At 48.4% G+C, this 18,464-nt stretch overlaps 2 long non-coding RNA genes across 2 annotated transcripts; both read left to right on the top strand.

The window, feature by feature from the left end:
• Positions 1-549: 549 nt before the first annotated feature.
• On the top strand, positions 550-2,906 carry LOC127912916 (uncharacterized). Its single transcript, XR_008084047.1, has 4 exons — positions 550-611; positions 739-994; positions 1,955-2,018; positions 2,761-2,906. It is a non-coding gene; the product is annotated as an uncharacterized LOC127912916 (long non-coding RNA).
• A 6,709-nt stretch (positions 2,907-9,615) lies between these two features.
• LOC127912915 (uncharacterized) lies at positions 9,616-11,268 on the top strand. Its single transcript, XR_008084046.1, has 4 exons — positions 9,616-9,731; positions 10,739-10,814; positions 10,929-10,973; positions 11,140-11,268. It is a non-coding gene; the product is annotated as an uncharacterized LOC127912915 (long non-coding RNA).
• Positions 11,269-18,464: the final 7,196 nt, after the last annotated feature.

The following is an 18,464-nucleotide window of genomic DNA, read 5'->3' as shown; positions in this document are numbered from 1 at the left end:
AACAGAGCTGGGGAACGGACAACTACAGGGGAGGAAATGAACAGGTGATTAGTGAGTCCAGGTGAACAGAGCTGGGGAACGGACAACTACAGGGGAGGAAATGAACAGGTGATTAGTGAGTCCAGGTGAACAGAGCTGGGGAACGGACAACTACAGGAGTCCAGGTGAACAGAGCTGGGGAACGGACAACTACAGGGGAGGAAATGAACAGGTGATTAGTGAGTCCAGGTGAACAGAGCTGGGGAACGGACAACTACAGGGGAGGAAATGAACAGGTGATTAGTGAGTCCAGGTGAACAGAGCTGGGGAACGGACAACTACAGGGGAGGAAATGAACAGGTGATTAGTGAGTCCAGGTGAACAGAGCTGGGGAACGGACAACTACAGGGGAGGAAATGAACAGGTGATTAGTGAGTCCAGGTGAACAGAGCTGGGGAACGGACAACTACAGGGGAGGAAATGAACAGGTGATTAGTGAGTCCAGGTGAACAGAGCTGGGGAACGGACAACTATAGGGAGGAAATGAACAGGTGATTAGTGAGTCCAGGTGAACAGAGCTGGGGAACAGACAACTATAGGGGAGGAAATGAACAGGTGATTAGTGAGTCCAGGTGAACAGAGCTGGGGAACAGACAACTATAGGGAGGAAATGAACAGGTGATTAGTGAGTCCAGGTGAACAGAGCTGGGGAACGGACAACTACAGGGGAGGAAATGAACAGGTGATAAGTGAGTCCAGGTGAACAGAGCTGGGGAACAGACAACTACAGGGGAGGAAATGAACATGTGATTAGTGAGTCCAGGTGAACAGAGCTGGGGAACGGACAACTACAGGGGAGGAAATGAACAGGTGATTAGTGAGTCCAGGTGAACAGAGCTGGGGAACGGACAACTACAGGGGAGGAAATGAACAGGTGATTAGTGAGTCCAGGTGAACAGAGCTGGGGAACAGACAACTATAGGGGAGGAAATGAACAGGTGATTAGTGAGTCCAGGTGAACAGAGCTGGGGAACGGACAACTACAGGGGAGGAAATGAACATGTGATTAGTGAGTCCAGGTGAACAGAGCTGGGGAACGGACAACTATAGGGGAGGAAATGAACAGGTGATTAGTGAGTCCAGGTGAACAGAGCTGGGGAACGGACAACTATAGGGGAGGAAATGAACAGGTGATTAGTGAGTCCAGGTGAACAGAGCTGGGGAACAGACAACTACAGGGGAGGAAATGAACAGGTGATTAGTGAGTCCAGGTGAACAGAGCTGGGGAACGGACAACTATAGGGGAGGAAATGAACAGGTGATTAGTGAGTCCAGGTGAACAGAGCTGGGGAACAGACAACTATAGGGGAGGAAATGAACAGGTGATTAGTGAGTCCAGGTGAACAGAGCTGGGGAACGGACAACTATAGGGGAGGAAATGAACAGGTGATTAGTGAGTCCAGGTGAACAGAGCTGGGGAACGGACAACTACAGGGGAGGAAATGAACAGGTGATTAGTGAGTCCAGGTGAACAGAGCTGGGGAACAGACAACTACAGGGGAGGAAATGAACAGGTGATTAGTGAGTCCAGGTGAACAGAGCTGGGGAACGGACAACTACAGGGGAGGAAATGAACAGGTGATTAGTGAGTCCAGGTGAACAGAGCTGGGGAACGGACAACTACAGGGGAGGTAATGAACAGGTGATTAGTGAGTCCAGGTGAACAGAGCTGGGGAACGGACAACTACAGGGGAGGAAATGAACAGGTGATTAGTGAGTCCAGGTGAACAGAGCTGGGGAACGGACAACTACAGGGGAGGAAATGAACAGGTGATTAGTGAGTCCAGGTGAACAGAGCTGGGGAACGGACAACTATAGGGGAGGAAATGAACAGGTGATTAGTGAGTCCAGGTGAACAGAGCTGGGGAACAGACAACTACAGGGGAGGAAATGAACAGGTGATTAGTGAGTCCAGGTGAACAGAGCTGGGGAACAGACAACTATAGGGGAGGAAATGAACAGGTGATTAGTGAGTCCAGGTGAACAGAGCTGGGGAACAGACAACTACAGGGGAGGAAATGAACAGGTGATTAGTGAGTCCAGGTGAACAGAGCTGGGGAACAGACAACTACAGGGGAGGAAATGAACAGGTGATTAGTGAGTCCAGGTGAACAGAGCTGGGGAACAGACAACTACAGGAGTCCAGGTGAACAGAGCTGGGGAACGGACAACTACAGGGGAGGAAATGAACAGGTGATTAGTGAGTCCAGGTGAACAGAGCTGGGGAACGGACAACTACAGGGGAGGAAATGAACAGGTGATTAGTGAGTCCAGGTGAACAGAGCTGGGGAACGGACAACTACAGGGAGGAAATGAACAGGTGATTAGTGAGTCCAGGTGAACAGAGCTGGGGAACGGACAACTACAGGGGAGGAAATGAACAGGTGATTAGTGAGTCCAGGTGAACAGAGCTGGGGAACGGACAACTACAGGGGAGGAAATGAACAGGTGATTAGTGAGTCCAGGTGAACAGAGCTGGGGAACGGACAACTATAGGGGAGGAAATGAACAGGTGATTAGTGAGTCCAGGTGAACAGAGCTGGGGAACGGACAACTATAGGGGAGGAAATGAACAGGTGATTAGTGAGTCCAGGTGAACAGAGCTGGGGAACAGACAACTACAGGGGAGGAAATGAACAGGTGATTAGTGAGTCCAGGTGAACAGAGCTGGGGAACGGACAACTACAGGGGAGGAAATGAACAGGTGATTAGTGAGTCCAGGTGAACAGAGCTGGGGAACAGACAACTATAGGGGAGGAAATGAACAGGTGATTAGTGAGTCCAGGTGAACAGAGCTGGGGAACGGACAACTACAGGGGAGGAAATGAACAGGTGATTAGTGAGTCCAGGTGAACAGAGCTGGGGAACGGACAACTATAGGGGAGGAAATGAACAGGTGATTAGTGAGTCCAGGTGAACAGAGCTGGGGAACGGACAACTACAGGGGAGGAAATGAACAGGTGATTAGTGAGTCCAGGTGAACAGAGCTGGGGAACAGACAACTATAGGGGAGGAAATGAACAGGTGATTAGTGAGTCCAGGTGAACAGAGCTGGGGAACGGACAACTATAGGGGAGGAAATGAACAGGTGATTAGTGAGTCCAGGTGAACAGAGCAGGGGAACAGACAACTATAGGGGAGGAAATGAACAGGTGATTAGTGAGTCCAGGTGAACAGAGCTGGGGAACGGACAACTATAGGGGAGGAAATGAACAGGTGATTAGTGAGTCCAGGTGAACAGAGCTGGGGAACGGACAACTACAGGGGAGGAAATGAACAGGTGATTAGTGAGTCCAGGTGAACAGAGCTGGGGAACAGACAACTACAGGGGAGGAAATGAACAGGTGATTAGTGAGTCCAGGTGAACAGAGCTGGGGAACGGACAACTACAGGGGAGGAAATGAACAGGTGATTAGTGAGTCCAGGTGAACAGAGCTGGGGAACGGACAACTACAGGGGAGGAAATGAACAGGTGATTAGTGAGTCCAGGTGAACAGAGCTGGGGAACAGACAACTACAGGGGAGGAAATGAACAGGTGATTAGTGAGTCCAGGTGAACAGAGCTGGGGAACGGACAACTACAGGGGAGGAAATGAACAGGTGATTAGTGAGTCCAGGTGAACAGAGCTGGGGAACGGACAACTACAGGGGAGGAAATGAACAGGTGATTAGTGAGTCCAGGTGAACAGAGCTGGGGAACAGACAACTACAGGGGAGGAAATGAACAGGTGATTAGTGAGTCCAGGTGAACAGAGCTGGGGAACAGACAACTACAGGGGAGGAAATGAACAGGTGATTAGTGAGTCCAGGTGAACAGAGCTGGGGAACAGACAACTATAGGGAGGAAATGAACAGGTGATTAGTGAGTCCAGGTGAACAGAGCAGGGGAACAGACAACTATAGGGGAGGAAATGAACAGGTGATTAGTGAGTCCAGGTGAACAGAGCTGGGGAACGGACAACTACAGGGGAGGAAATGAACAGGTGATTAGTGAGTCCAGGTGAACAGAGCTGGGGAACGGACAACTACAGGGGAGGAAATGAACAGGTGATTAGTGAGTCCAGGTGAACAGAGCTGGGGAACGGACAACTATAGGGGAGGAAATGAACAGGTGATTAGTGAGTCCAGGTGAACAGAGCTGGGGAACAGACAACTACAGGGGAGGAAATGAACAGGTGATTAGTGAGTCCAGGTGAACAGAGCTGGGGAACAGACAACTACAGGGGAGGAAATGAACAGGTGATTAGTGAGTCCAGGTGAACAGAGCTGGGGAACAGACAACTATAGGGGAGGAAATGAACAGGTGATTAGTGAGTCCAGGTGAACAGAGCTGGGGAACAGACAACTACAGGGGAGGAAATGAACAGGTGATTAGTGAGTCCAGGTGAACAGAGCTGGGGAACGGACAACTACAGGGGAGGAAATGAACAGGTGATTAGTGAGTCCAGGTGAACAGAGCTGGGGAACAGACAACTATAGGGGAGGTAATGAACAGGTGATAAGTGAGTCCAGGTGAGTCCAATATCGCTGATGCGCGTGACGAGGGAAGGCAGGTGTGCGTGATGGATGGCAGGAGTGCTTGATGCAGGGCAACCTGGCGCCCTCAAGCGGCAGGGCGAGGGAAGAGCGGGAGCAGATGTGACAGAACCACATTCCTGTAAAGCTTAGAGAGGATCTCATGTTAAATACTATTGAAGTAATATGGCTACATTTTCATCTGCCTCACCTAAAGCCCATTCTGGTGGGAAGTTGCTGTAGACCACCTAGTGCTAACAGTCAGTATCTGGATGTGTGAAATGCTTGATAATGTATGTGATATCAACAGGGAGGTATATTTTCTGGGTGATATAACTATTGGCTGGCGTTCATCAAGCTGCCCACTCAAGAGAAAAGCTTCAAACTGTAACTAGTGCCTGCAACCTGGTTCAGGTTATCAGTCAACCTTCCAGGGTCGTTACAAACAGCACAGGAATGAAATCATCAATATGTATTGATCACATTTTTACTAATGCTGCAGAAATGTGCTTTAAAGGAGTATCCAGATCCATCGGATGTAGTGATCACAATATAGTAGCCGTATCTAGAAAAACCAACGTTCCAAAGGCTGGACCTAATATAGTCTATTAGAGGTCATACAATACATTTTGTAGTGATTCTTATGTTGGTGTCATAAATAATTTTTGCTGGTCTGTGGTGTGTAATGAGAGGCAACCAGACCCTACACTTGACACATTTATGAAATTGATTATTCCAGGTACTAATAAGCACGCAGCCATGAAGAAAATGATTGTAAAAACTGTTAAATCCCCGTGGATTGAAATTGTCTGGTTGAGAGGCATGAGGCAAAAGAGATAGCAAATAGGTCAGCCTTCACAACTGATTGGCAAACATACTGCGAATTGAGAGATCATGTGACTAAACTGAATAAAAAGAAGGAGAAACTACACTATGAAACAAAGATAAATGACAAAGAATGATAGTAAAAAGCTTTGGAGCACCTTAAATGACATTTTGGGCAAAAGGGCAAACTCAGCTCCACCAGTCATTGAATCAGATGGCTCATTCATCACAAAACCCACTGATATTGCCAACAACTTTAATGATTTTTTAATTGGCCAACTTAGGCATGACATGCTAGCAACAAACACTGACACCACACATCCAAGTATTACTGATCAAATTATGAAAGAACAAGCTTTTTAATTTTTTAATTCTGGAAAGTGAGTGTGAAAGAATGATTGTTGTCTATCAACAATGACAAGTCACTGAGGTCTAACAACTTGGATGGAAAATTACAGAGGATAATAGCGGACGATATTGTCACTCCTATTTGCCATATATTCAATATAATCCTACTAGAAAGTGTGTTCCCTCAGGCCTGGAGGGAAGCTAAATTCATTCCGCTACACAAGAATAGTAAATCCCCCTTTAATGGCTCAAATAGCTGACCAATCGGCCTGTTACCAACACTTGGTAAACTTTTGGAAAACATTGTGTTTAACCAGTTACAATGCTCTTGCAACGCTATTTTACATTAAACAAATTGACAACAGATGACATTCAGCACACTTATAGGAAAGGACAATCAACAAGCACAGCACTTACATAAATGACTGATGATTGGCTGAGAGAAATTGATGATGAAAAGATTGTGTGAGCTATTTTAGACTTCAGTGCAGTGTTTGACATGATCGATCACAGTCTGCTAATGGAAAAACGTATATGTTATGGCTTAACACCCCCTGTTATATTGTGGATAAAGAGTTACCTGTCTAACAGAACACAGAGGGTGTTCTTTAATGGAAGCCTCTCCAACATAATCCAGGTAGAATCAGGAATTCCCCAGGGCAGCTGTCTAGGCCCCTTACTTTTTCCAATCTTTACAAATGACATGCCACAGGCCTTGAGTAAAGCCAGTGTGTCCACGTATGCAGATGACTGAGTGAAATGACTGCAACACTTTTTTCAGAATGGGTGGCAAGGAATAAGTTAGTCCTAAATATTTAAAAAACTAAAAGCATTTTATTTGGGACAAATCATTCACTAAACTATAAACCACAACTCAATCTTGTAATAAATCATGTGGAAATTGAGCAAGTTGAGGAGACTAAACTGCTTGGAGTAACCCTGGATTGTAACCTGTCATGGTCAAAACATGTTGATACAACAGTAGCTAAGATGGGGAGAAGTCTGTCCATAATAAAATGCTACTCTGCCTTCTTAACAACACTATCAGCAAGGCAGGTCTTACAGGCTCTAGTTTTGTCGCACCTGGACTACTGTTCAGTCATGTGGTAAGTCGCTCTGGATAAGAGCGTCTGCTAAATGACTTAAATGTAAATGTAATGTAAATGTGGTCAGGTGCCACAAAGAGGAACCTCTGAAAATTACAATTAGCTCAGAACAGGGCAGCACAGCTGGTCCTTAAATGTGCACAGAGTGCTAATATTAATAATATGCATGTAAATCTCTCATGGCTCAAATTGGAGGAGAGATTGACTTCATCACTACTTGTTTTTGTAAGAGGTGTTGACATGTTGAAAGCACTGCTCTGTCTGTTTAAAGTACTGGCACACAGCTCGGACACCCATGCATACAGTAGATTCAGATTTAAAAAACAGATAAAAATACACCTTATGGAACAGAGGGGACTGTGAAGAGACACACACACATGATAAGACTGTACACACACGTACGCATGGATGTTGTAAATATGTGGTGGTGGAGTGGTGGTCTGAGGGAACACACTGAATGTGTTTTGGTAAGGTGGTATGAAATGTAATGTCATGTAGTATTTTAAACTGTATGTAACTGTCTTGTGTTTCTGGACCCCAGGAAGAGTAGCTGCTGCCTTGACAGGAACTAAGGGGGATCCATAATAAACCCCAGGAAGAGTAGCTGCTGCCTTGGCAGGAACTAATGGGGATCCATAATAAACCCCAGGAAGAGTAGCTGCTGCCTTGGCAGGAACTAATGGGGATCCATAATAAACCCCAGGAAGAGTAGCTGCTGCCTTGGCAGGAACTAATGGGGATCCATAATAAACCCCAGGAAGAGTAGCTGCTGCCTTGGCAGGAACTAATGGGGATCCCTAATAAACCCCAGGAAGAGTAGCTGCTGCCTTGGCAGGAACTAATGGGGATCCATAATAAACCCCAGGAAGAGTAGCTGCTGCCTTGGCAGGAACTAATGGGGATCCATAATAAACCCCAGGAAGAGTAGCTGCTGCCTTGGCAGGAACTAATGGGGATCCCTAATAAACCCCAGGAAGAGTAGCTGCTGCCTTGGCAGGAACTAATGGGGATCCATAATAAACCCCAGGAAGAGTAGCTGCTGCCTTGGCAGGAACTAATGGGGATCCATAATAAACCCCAGGAAGAGTAGCTGCTGCCCTGGCAGGAACTAATGGGGATCCATAATAAATATAAATACAAATATGGTTGCCTGGGTGTCTGGATATGGTTGCCTGGGTGTTTGGATATGGTTGCCTGGGTGTCTGGATATGGTTGCCTGGGTGCTGGATATGGTTGCCTGGGTGTCTGGATATGGTTGCCTGGGTGTCTGGATATGGTTGCCTGGGTGCTGGATATGGTTGCCTGGGTGTCTGGATATGGTTGCCTGGGTGTTTGGATATGGTTGCCTGGGTGTCTGGATATGGTTGCCTGGGTGCTGGATATGGTTGCCTGGGTGCTGGATATGGTTGCCTGGGTGTCTGGATATGGTTGCCTGGGTGTCTGGATATGGTTGCCTGGGTGTCTGGATATGGTTGCCTGGGTATCTGGATATGGTTGCATGGGTGCTGGATATGGTTGCCTGGGTGTCTGGATATGGTTGCCTGGGTGTCTGGATATGGTTGCTATGCCATCGGGTGTGATTGGATGTACTGTTTTATGATGCGAGTGGATCGGATGTGTGAGTGGATGCCGTGTGAAGTCGGTGAAGATCTCGAGAGCACAGGTGGTCCCTGGGAATGTGCCGCGGTGGAGTGATGTCAGCGTGGTCGGCCACGTGAGAAAGAAAGGAGGTTAGCACGCTGCCTTTCTTGTTTTTGGTTCCCTTAGCTTGTAAAAAACATCCATGAGAGAGAGAGAGAGAGAGAGAGAGAGAGAGAGAGAGAGAGAGAGAGAGAGAGAGAGAGAGAGAGAGAGAGAGAGAGAGAGAGAGAGAGAGAGAGGGTTCGGCTTCCACAGCTCAGTGGCAGGTAGCCTCAACGTTGTGCCAGTAACGAAAAATCACTGGTTCAAATCCTGGAGTCGACAATGTGAAAAAAAGGTCCGTCACTTTGCCCTTGAGCAAGGCACTTAACCCCAATTGCTCGAGGGGCGCTGGACCATGTTGACCCTGTCTGTGAACCCGCTCCGTGTGGGTGTCTCAGGGGGAGTTGGGAAATGCAAGAAACACATTTCCATTTCACACTGTTGTGTAACAGGACAAATATAAACACCCCCAAATTACTATGGAGAGCGCTCTGATGGAAAGATAAAGGGAACCAAACAGACTAGCCACCACAGTGGAGAAGGTTCAGACAGAGGGAACAGACTTGTCATCAGTCACAGTGGAGAAGGTTCAGACAGAGAGAACGGACTAGTCACAGTGGAGAAGGTTCAGACAGAGAGAACAGACAGGGAGAAGGTTCAGACAGAGAGAACAGACTTGTCATCAGTCACAGTGGAGAAGGTTCAGACAGAGAGAACGGACTAGTCACAGTGGAGAAGGTTCAGACAGAGAGAACAGACTAGTCACAGTGGAGAAGGTTCAGACAGAGAGAACAGACTAGTCATCAGTCACAGTGGAGAAGGTTCAGACAGAGAGAACAGACTAGTCACAGTGGAGAAGGTTCAGACAGAGAGAACGGACTAGTCACAGTGGAGAAGGTTCAGACAGAGAGAACAGACCAGTCACAGTGGAGAAGGTTCAGACAGAGAGAACAGACTAGTCACAGTGGAGAAGGTTCAGACAGAGAGAACAGACTAGTCACAGTGGAGAAGGTTCAGACAGAGAGAACGGACTAGTCACAGTGGAGAAGGTTCAGACAGAGAGAACAGACTAGTCATCAGTCACAGTGGAGAAGGTTCAGACAGAGAGAACAGACTAGTCATCAGTCACAGTGGAGAAGGTTCAGACAGAGAGAACAGACTAGTCACAGTGGAGAAGGTTCAGACAGAGAGAACAGACTAGTCACAGTGGAGAAGGTTCAGACAGAGAGAACAGACCAGTCACAGTGGAGAAGGTTCAGACAGAGAGAACAGACTAGTCACAGTGGAGAAGGTTCAGACAGAGAGAACAGACTAGTCACAGTGGAGAAGGTTCAGACAGAGAGAACAGACTAGTCACAGTGGAGAAGGTTCAGACAGAGAGAACAGACTAGTCATAGTGGAGAAGGTTCAGACAGAGGGAACAGACTAGTCACAGTGGAGAAGGTTCAGACAGAGAGAACAGACTAGTCACAGTGGAGAAGGTTCAGACAGAGAGAACAGACTAGTCACAGTGGAGAAGGTTCAGACAGAGAGAACAGACTAGTCACAGTGGAGAAGGTTCAGACAGAGAGAACAGACTAGTCACAGTGGAGAAGGTTCAGACAGAGGGAACAGACTAGTCACAGTGGAGAAGGTTCAGACAGAGAGAACGGACTAGTCACAGTGGAGAAGGTTCAGACAGAGAGAACAGACTAGTCATCAGTCACAGTGGAGAAGGTTCAGACAGAGAGAACAGACTAGTCACAGTGGAGAAGGTTCAGACAGAGAGAACAGACTAGTCATAGTGGAGAAGGTTCAGACAGAGAGAACAGACTAGTCATAGTGGAGAAGGTTCAGACAGAGGGAACAGACTAGTCATAGTGGAGAAGGTTCAGACAGAGGGAACAGACTAGTCATAGTGGAGAAGGTTCAGACAGAGGGAACAGACTAGTCATAGTGGAGAAGGTTCAGACAGAGAGAACAGACTAGTCACAGTGGAGAAGGTTCAGACAGATAGTGGAGAACATACCAGCCATCGGTCACAGTGGAGAAGGTTCACACAGAGAGAACAGACTAGTCACAGTGGAGAAGGTTTCAACAGAGAGAACAGACTAGTCACAGTGGAGAAGGTTTCAACAGAGAGAACAGACTAGTCACAGTGGAGAAGGTTCAGACAGAGAGAACAGACCAGTCACAGTGGAGAAGGTTCAGACAGAGAGAACAGACCAGTCACAGTGGAGAAGGTTCAGACAGAGAGAACGGACTAGTCACAGTGGAGAAGGTTCAGACAGAGAGAACGGACTAGTCACAGTGGAGAAGGTTCACACAGAGAGAACAGACTAGTCATAGTGGAGAAGGTTCAGACAGAGAGAACAGACCAGTCACAGTGGAGAAGGTTCACACAGAGAGAACAGACCAGTCACAGTGGAGAAGGTTCACACAGAGAGAACAGACCAGTCATCAGTCACAGTGGAGAAGGTTCAGACAGAGAGAACAGACCAGTCATCAGTCACAGTGGAGAAGGTTCACACAGAGAGAACAGACCAGTCACAGTGGAGAAGGTTCAGACAGAGAGAACAGACTAGTCACAGTGGAGAAGGTTCAGACAGAGAGAACGGACTAGTCATCAGTCACAGTGGAGAAGGTTCAGACAGAGAGAACAGACTAGTCATCAGTCACAGTGGAGAAGGTTCAGACAGAGAGAACAGACTAGTCACAGTGGAGAAGGTTCAGACAGAGAGAACAGACTAGTCACAGTGGAGAAGGTTCAGACAGAGAGAACAGACCAGTCACAGTGGAGAAGGTTCACACAGAGAGAACAGACCAGTCATCACAGTGGAGAAGGTTCACACAGAGAGAACAGACTAGTCATCAGTCACAGTGGAGAAGGTTCAGACAGAGAGAACAGACTAGTCATCAGTCACAGTGGAGAAGGTTCAGACAGAGAGAACAGACCAGTCATCAGTCACAGTGGAGAAGGTTCAGACAGAGGGAACAGACTAGTCATAGTGGAGAAGGTTCAGACAGAGAGAACGGACTAGTCATAGTGGAGAAGGTTCAGACAGAGAGAACAGACCAGCCATCGGTTACAGTGGAGAAGGTTCAGACAGAGGGAACAGACTAGTCATAGTGGAGAAGGTTCAGACAGAGAGAACAGACTAGTCACAGTGGAGAAGGTTCAGAAAGGGAGGATGGCCTCTCTAGGCTTGTGTGAGTTCCTCCAGGGCTGTTAATACTTTGCCAAATCAGTAACGTTCCCCACTCTTGAAACATACTGAAGTCATTTGAGAGAGATTCCTGTGGCCATGTCATAAAGGAAACTTACGCTGTGAAGGAAACATATGAGACTACATGCAGAATGACGTATAGGACAGTATTGTATAGTAAAGTACAATACAGTACAGTATAGACCCTGCAAGTATGTGTTGTTTTACTTCTTTGAAACTCATGTGCCTTTAGCACATCAGTAGCATCAGTCTGGCTGGTCTGTATAACATTAAACTAAATCAACAGCATCAACCCTAATTCCTTTTAGAGCTGTCTCTCTGACTCTGGCCTGTTTCTCTTTTGCTGCCACTACTGGGGATGTTAGCTAACAACATGGTCTGACTGCCCAATTCATGGGCCCCACTCCAACATTCCAACCAACCATGGGCCCCACTCCAACAATCCAACCAACCATGGGCCCCGCTCCAACATTCCAACCAACCATGGGCCCCGCTCCAACATTCCAACCAACTATGGGCCCCACTCCAACATTCCAACCAACCATGGGCCCCGCTCCAACATTCCAACCAACTATGGGCCCCACTCCAACATTCCAACCAACCATGGGCCCCACTCCAACATTCCAACCAACCATGGACCCCGCTCCAACAATCCAGCCAACCATGGGCCCCACTCCAACATTCCAACCAACCATGGGCCCCACTCCAACATTCCAACCAACCATGGGCCCCGCTCCAACATTCCAACCAACCATGGGCCCCGCTCCAACAATCCAACCAACCGTGTGCCTCGCAACCAACAATCCAACCAATCATGTACCTCGCTCCAATAATCCAACAAACTATGGGCCCTGCTCTAACAATCCAACCAACCATGAACCCCGCTCCAACAATCCAACCAACCATATTCCTCGCTCCAACAATCCAACCATTCATGGACCCCGCTCCAACAATCCAACCAACCGTGTTCCTCGCTCCAACAATCCAACCATTCATGGACCCCGCTCCAACAATCCAACCATTCACGGGGCCGCTCCAACAATCCAACCAACCGCGTGCCTCGCTCCAATAATCCAACCAACCATGGACCCCGCTCCAACAATCCAGCCAACCATGGGCCCTGCTCCAACAATCCAACCAACCGCGTGCCTCACTCCAACAATCCAACCATTCATGGACCCCGCTCCAACAATCCAACCATTCACGGGCCCCTCTCCAACAATCCAACCAACCGTGTGCCTCGCTCCAATAATCCAACCAACAATGGACCCCGCTCCAACAATCCAGCCAACCATGGGCCCTGCTCCAACAATCCAACCAAACGCGTGCCTCGCTCCAACAATCCAACCATTCATGGACCCCGCTCCAACAATCCAACCAACCGTGTTCCTCGCTCCAACAATCCAACCATTCATGGACCCCGCTCCAACAATCCAACCATTCACGGGGCCGCTCCAACAATCCAACCAACCGTGTGCCTCGCTCCAAAAATCCAACCAACCATGGTCCTCGCTCCAACAATCCAACCATTCATGGTCCCCGCTCCAACAATCCAACCATTCATGGACCCCGCTCCAACAATCCAACCATTCACGGGGCCGCTCCAACAATCCAACCAACCATGTGCCTCGCTCCAACAATCCAGCCAACAATGGGCCCCGCTCCAACAATCCAACCATTCATGGGCCCCACTCCAACAATCCAACCATTCATGGACCCCGCTCCAACAATCCAACCATTCACGGGGCCGCTCCAACAATCCAGCCAACCATGGACCCCGCTCCAACAATCCAACCATTCATGGACCCCGCTCCAACAATCCAACCATTCACAGGCCCCGCTCCAACAATCCAACCATTCACGGGCCCCTCTCCAACAATCCAACCAACCGTGTGCCTCGCTCCAATAATCCAACCAACAATGGACCCCGCTCCAACAATCCAGCCAACCATGGGCCCTGCTCCAACAATCCAACCAACCGCGTGCCTCGCTCCAACAATCCAACCATTCATGGACCCCGCTCCAACAATCCAACCAACCATGTTCCTCGCTCCAACAATCCAACCATTCATGGACCCCGCTCCAACAATCCAACCAACCGTGTGCTTCGCTCCAACAATCCAACCAACCATGGCCCTGCGCCAACAATCCAACCAACCGCGTGCCTCGCTCCAACAATCCAACCATTCATGGGCCCCTCTCCAACCAACCGTGGACCCCACTCCAACAATGGGCCCCGCTCCAACAATCCAACCATTCATGGGCCCCACTCCAACAATCCAACCATTCATGGACCCCGCTCCAACAATCCAACCAACCGTGTGCCTCGCTCCAACAATCCAACCATTCATGGACCCCGCTCCAACAATCCAACCAACCATGTGCTTCGCTCCAACAATCCAACCAACCATGGGCCCCGCTCCAACAATCCTAGCCACAGCTTTCTTCATTCACCTGATAGCGAAACACTAACCCAAAATCAGTTTATTTGCTCAGAATGAGAGGACAACTGTGGCAGCGATCATAACCAATGTTATCTGGTAAAGTGTGCCACACATGGCACTAATCCAATTCCCCCCTCCTTTCCCATCTCACCAAGGTTCCCACATGTTCCACAGGACATCCTGTAGCAGGGCCTAATGCCGTCAAAGGTCCTGATGGATCTAGACAGCATGGAGTCACTGGCAACATTTGATTTAACTTTCTGTCTCTAAATTCGAGGCAGAATTTGATACACATGATCTTTAATATGGGCTTTGAAGGAGCTCCCTATAGGGCAACATAGTGGACTCCACATGTTTCCAATATCACCAAAATCTACTGCTCTCTGCTAAGAGTAATCTTGGATGATCTACAGTACCAATATGCTCAAGTCACGATTGCATAGTCGCCATTTACAGGGAGTCTGTTAACAATGGCCCATTCTCGTGACAAGGTCTGGGCTAAATGTATGGCGCCCACTCCGCTTAAATATTGCCTGCGAGATAAGCTTTTTGATGGTTACCAAAATAACAGCTTATAGCTGGGTTCATTTATCAGCCCCTCTGCCCTCTTCCTTTAGACCTAGTGGAAGGGAATGAGTAGACCTTTTATAATTTTCACTATCCTGTCACAAAAACAAAATACTAGACAGACTGGCATCGTTTTAGAATTTTAAACATTGAGGAACAAGAATAACAACAGTTTTTAGTTTAGTGTCTGAAACTAGATCCCCCTACATACTGGTCTGAAACTAGATCCCCCTACATACTGGTCTGAAACTAGATCCCTCTACATACTGGTCTGAAACTAGATCCCCCTAGATACTGGTCTGGAACTAGATCCCCCTACATACTGGTCTGAAACTAGATCCCCTACATACTGGTCTGAAACTAGATCCCCCTACATACTGGTCTGAAACTAGATCCCCCTACATACTGGTCTGAAACTAGATCCCTCTACATACTGGTCTGAAACTAGATCCCCCTACATACTGGTCTGGAACTAGATCCACCTACATCCTGGTCTGAAACTAGATCCACCTACATACTGGTCTGAAACTAGATCCACCTACATACTGGTCTGAAACTAGATCCCCCTACATACTGGTCTGGAACTAGATCCACCTACATACTGGTCTGAAACTAGATCCACCTACATACTGGTCTAGAACTAGATCCCCTACATACTGGTCTGAAACTAGATTCCCTACATACTGGTCTGAAACTAGATACCCCTACATACTGGTCTGAAACTAGATCCCCTACATACTGGTCTGAATCTAGATCCCCCTACATACTGGTCTGAAACTAGATCCACCTACATACTGGATTGAAACTAGATCCCCTACATACTGGTCTGAAACTAGATCCCCTACATACTGGTCTGAAACTAGATCCCCCTACATACTGGTCTGGAACTAGATCCCCCTACATACTGGTCTGAAACTAGATCCCCCTACATACTGGTCTGAAACTAGATCCACCTACATACTGGTCTGAAACTAGATCCCCCTACATACTGTTCTGAAACTAGATCCCCTACATACTGGTCTGAAACTAGATCCCCTACATACTGGTCTGAAACTAGATCCCTCTACATACTGGTCTGAAACTAGATCCCCCTACATACTGGTCTGAAACTAGATCCCCCTACATACTGGTCTGAAACTAGATCCTCTACATACTGGTCTGAGACTAGATCCCGCCTAGTGGTTAGAGCGTTGGACTAGTAACCAGAAGGTTGCGAGTTCAAACCCCCGGGCTGACAAGGTACAAATCTGTCGTTCTGCCCCTGAACAGGCAGTTAACCCGCTGTTCCTAGGCCGTCATTGAAAATAAGAATGTGTTCTTAACTGACTTGCCTGGTTAAATAAAGGTAAAAAAATATATATAATAAATACTGGTCTGAAACTAGATCCCCTACATACTGGTCTGAAACTAGATCCACCTACATACTGGTCTGAAACTAGATCCACCTACATACTGGTCTGAAACTAGATCCCCCTACATACTGGTCTGGAACTAGCTCCCCATACATACTGGTCTGAGACTAGATCCCCCTACATACTGGTCTGAGACTAGATCCTCTACATACTGGTCTGAGACTAGATCCGCCTACATACTGGTCTGAAACTAGATCCACCTACATACTGGTCTGAAACTAGATCCACCTACATACTGGTCTGAGACTAGATCCCCCTACATACTGGTCTGAGACTAGATCCTCTACATACTGGTCTGAAACTAGATTCCCTAAATACTGATATTGACAAAAAGAAAAACAACTGTCTGGAGTGGTTCTCTTCTGCACTGTTCAACCAATCCAGTAAATGTGGAGGAGGAGTTAAGATGGAATGGTTCTCTTCTGCACTGTTCAACCAATCCAGTAAATGTGGAGGAGGAGTTAAGATGGAATGGTTCTCTTCTGCACTGTTCAACCAATCCAGTAAATGTGGAGGAGGAGTTAAGATGGAATGGTTCTCTTCTGCACTGTTCAACCAATCCAGTAAATGTGGAGGAGTTAAGATGGAATGGTTCTCTTCTGCACTGTTCAACCAATCCAGTAAATGTGGAGGAGGAGTTAAGATGGAATGGTTCTCTTCTGCACTGTTCAACCAATCCAGTAAATGTGGAGGAGTTAAGATGGAATGGTTCTCTTCTGCACTGTTCAACCAATCCAGTAAATGTGGAGGAGGAGTTAAGATGGAATGGTTCTCTTCTGCACTGTTCAACCAATCCAGTAAATGTGGAGGAGGAGTTAAGATGGAGTGTCGTCTTGTTACCGTCAAAAGCGGAAAGTCGCATCACAGGCTCTCTTTCCATTTCCCCTAAAACTGGAACATCCAGTTGTTGGAGACTCGGCAGAGGCTACTTTCCCTAAATGAGGGATTTCAAATCGCCTACACCTGCAATGGGAATCAAGTCTGACTCACATAAATATATAATAATAATAGTAAGGATAGTTTGTGCCAATTCACGTTGGGGAACCCTGAAGTGACTAGGCTGCAGGCTGAGAGAGGAATTCTGAGGCAGGGTACAGGTCAGGCTTAGCCAGAATCCAGAATGCTCAGCTCTTTATTGAATAGTGCAGATAATTACTCCTTTCACTGTTTTGAAAGAGGGAGACCCGGGCCAAAAGCAGCTGGAAGTTGAGAGGCTGCCAGCTTTCCATGAGCTGTTTCGTGTCAGTAGCCGGTAGAGAGGGGCATGGCTGTGGCAGCTCCAAGAGTCCAAGGGCCCCTGTCTGTTTCTCTCCTCTACCCAGGATACAGCTGCATGATTCAGCCACTGACAGAGCCGACAGGGCCTTGAAGCCTTTGCCTTGGAGACCCCCCTTCTCCCCCTCGATCTGAGCCAGGCGCCTGCCCTTATTGCCCTCCGGATGTCTCCCGCTTGTTACTCTATGGCAAGATCCCACATGGGGAAAGCCTTAACTGGAGCTCTGCTGGCAGGCTGCTACTGATGCCCCGACACCCTAGCTGCTCTGTTTACTGATGCCCCGCCCCCTAGCTGCTCTGCTTACTGATGCCCCGCCCCTAGCTGCTCTGCTTACTGATGCCCCACCCCCTAGCTGCTCTGTTTACTGATGCCCCGCACCCTAGCTGCTCTGCTTACTGATGCCCCGCCCCCTAGCTGCTCTGCTTACTGATGCCCCGCCCCCTAGCTGCTCTGCTTACTAATGCCCCGCCCCCTAGCTGCTCTGCTTACTGATGCCCCACCCCCTAGCTGCTCTATTTACTGATGCCCCGCACCCTAGCTGCTCTGCTTACTAATGCCCCGCCCCCTAGCTGCTCTGCTTACTGATGCCCCGCCCCCTAGCTGCTCTGCTTACTAATGCCCCGCCCCTAGCTGCTCTGCTTACTGATGCCCCACCCCCTAGCTGCTCTATTTACTGATGCCCCGCACCCTAGCTGCTCTGCTTACTAATGCCCCGCCCCCTAGCTGCTCTGCTTACTGATGCCCCGCACCCTAGCTGCTCTGCTTACTAATGCCCCGCCCCCTAGCTGCTCTGCTTACTGATGCCCCGCCCCCTAGCTGCTCTGCTTACTGATGCCCCGCCCCCTAGCTGCTCTGCTTACTAATGCCCCGCCCCCTAGCTGCTCTGCTTACTGATGCCCCACCCCCTAGCTGCTCTGCTTACTGATGCCCCGCCCCCTAGCTGCTCTGCTTACTGATGCCCCACCCCCTAGCTGCTCTGCTTACTGATGCCCCGCCCCCTAGCTGCTCTGCTTACTGATGCCCCACCCCCTAGCTGCTCTGCT

Source organism: Oncorhynchus keta, chromosome 28 (assembly GCF_023373465.1).
Source record: "Oncorhynchus keta strain PuntledgeMale-10-30-2019 chromosome 28, Oket_V2, whole genome shotgun sequence".
Classification (NCBI taxonomy): Eukaryota; Metazoa; Chordata; class Actinopteri; order Salmoniformes; family Salmonidae; genus Oncorhynchus; species Oncorhynchus keta.
Note: the sequence above shows the minus strand (reverse complement) of the source record. Positions and strands in the feature narration are given on the sequence as shown.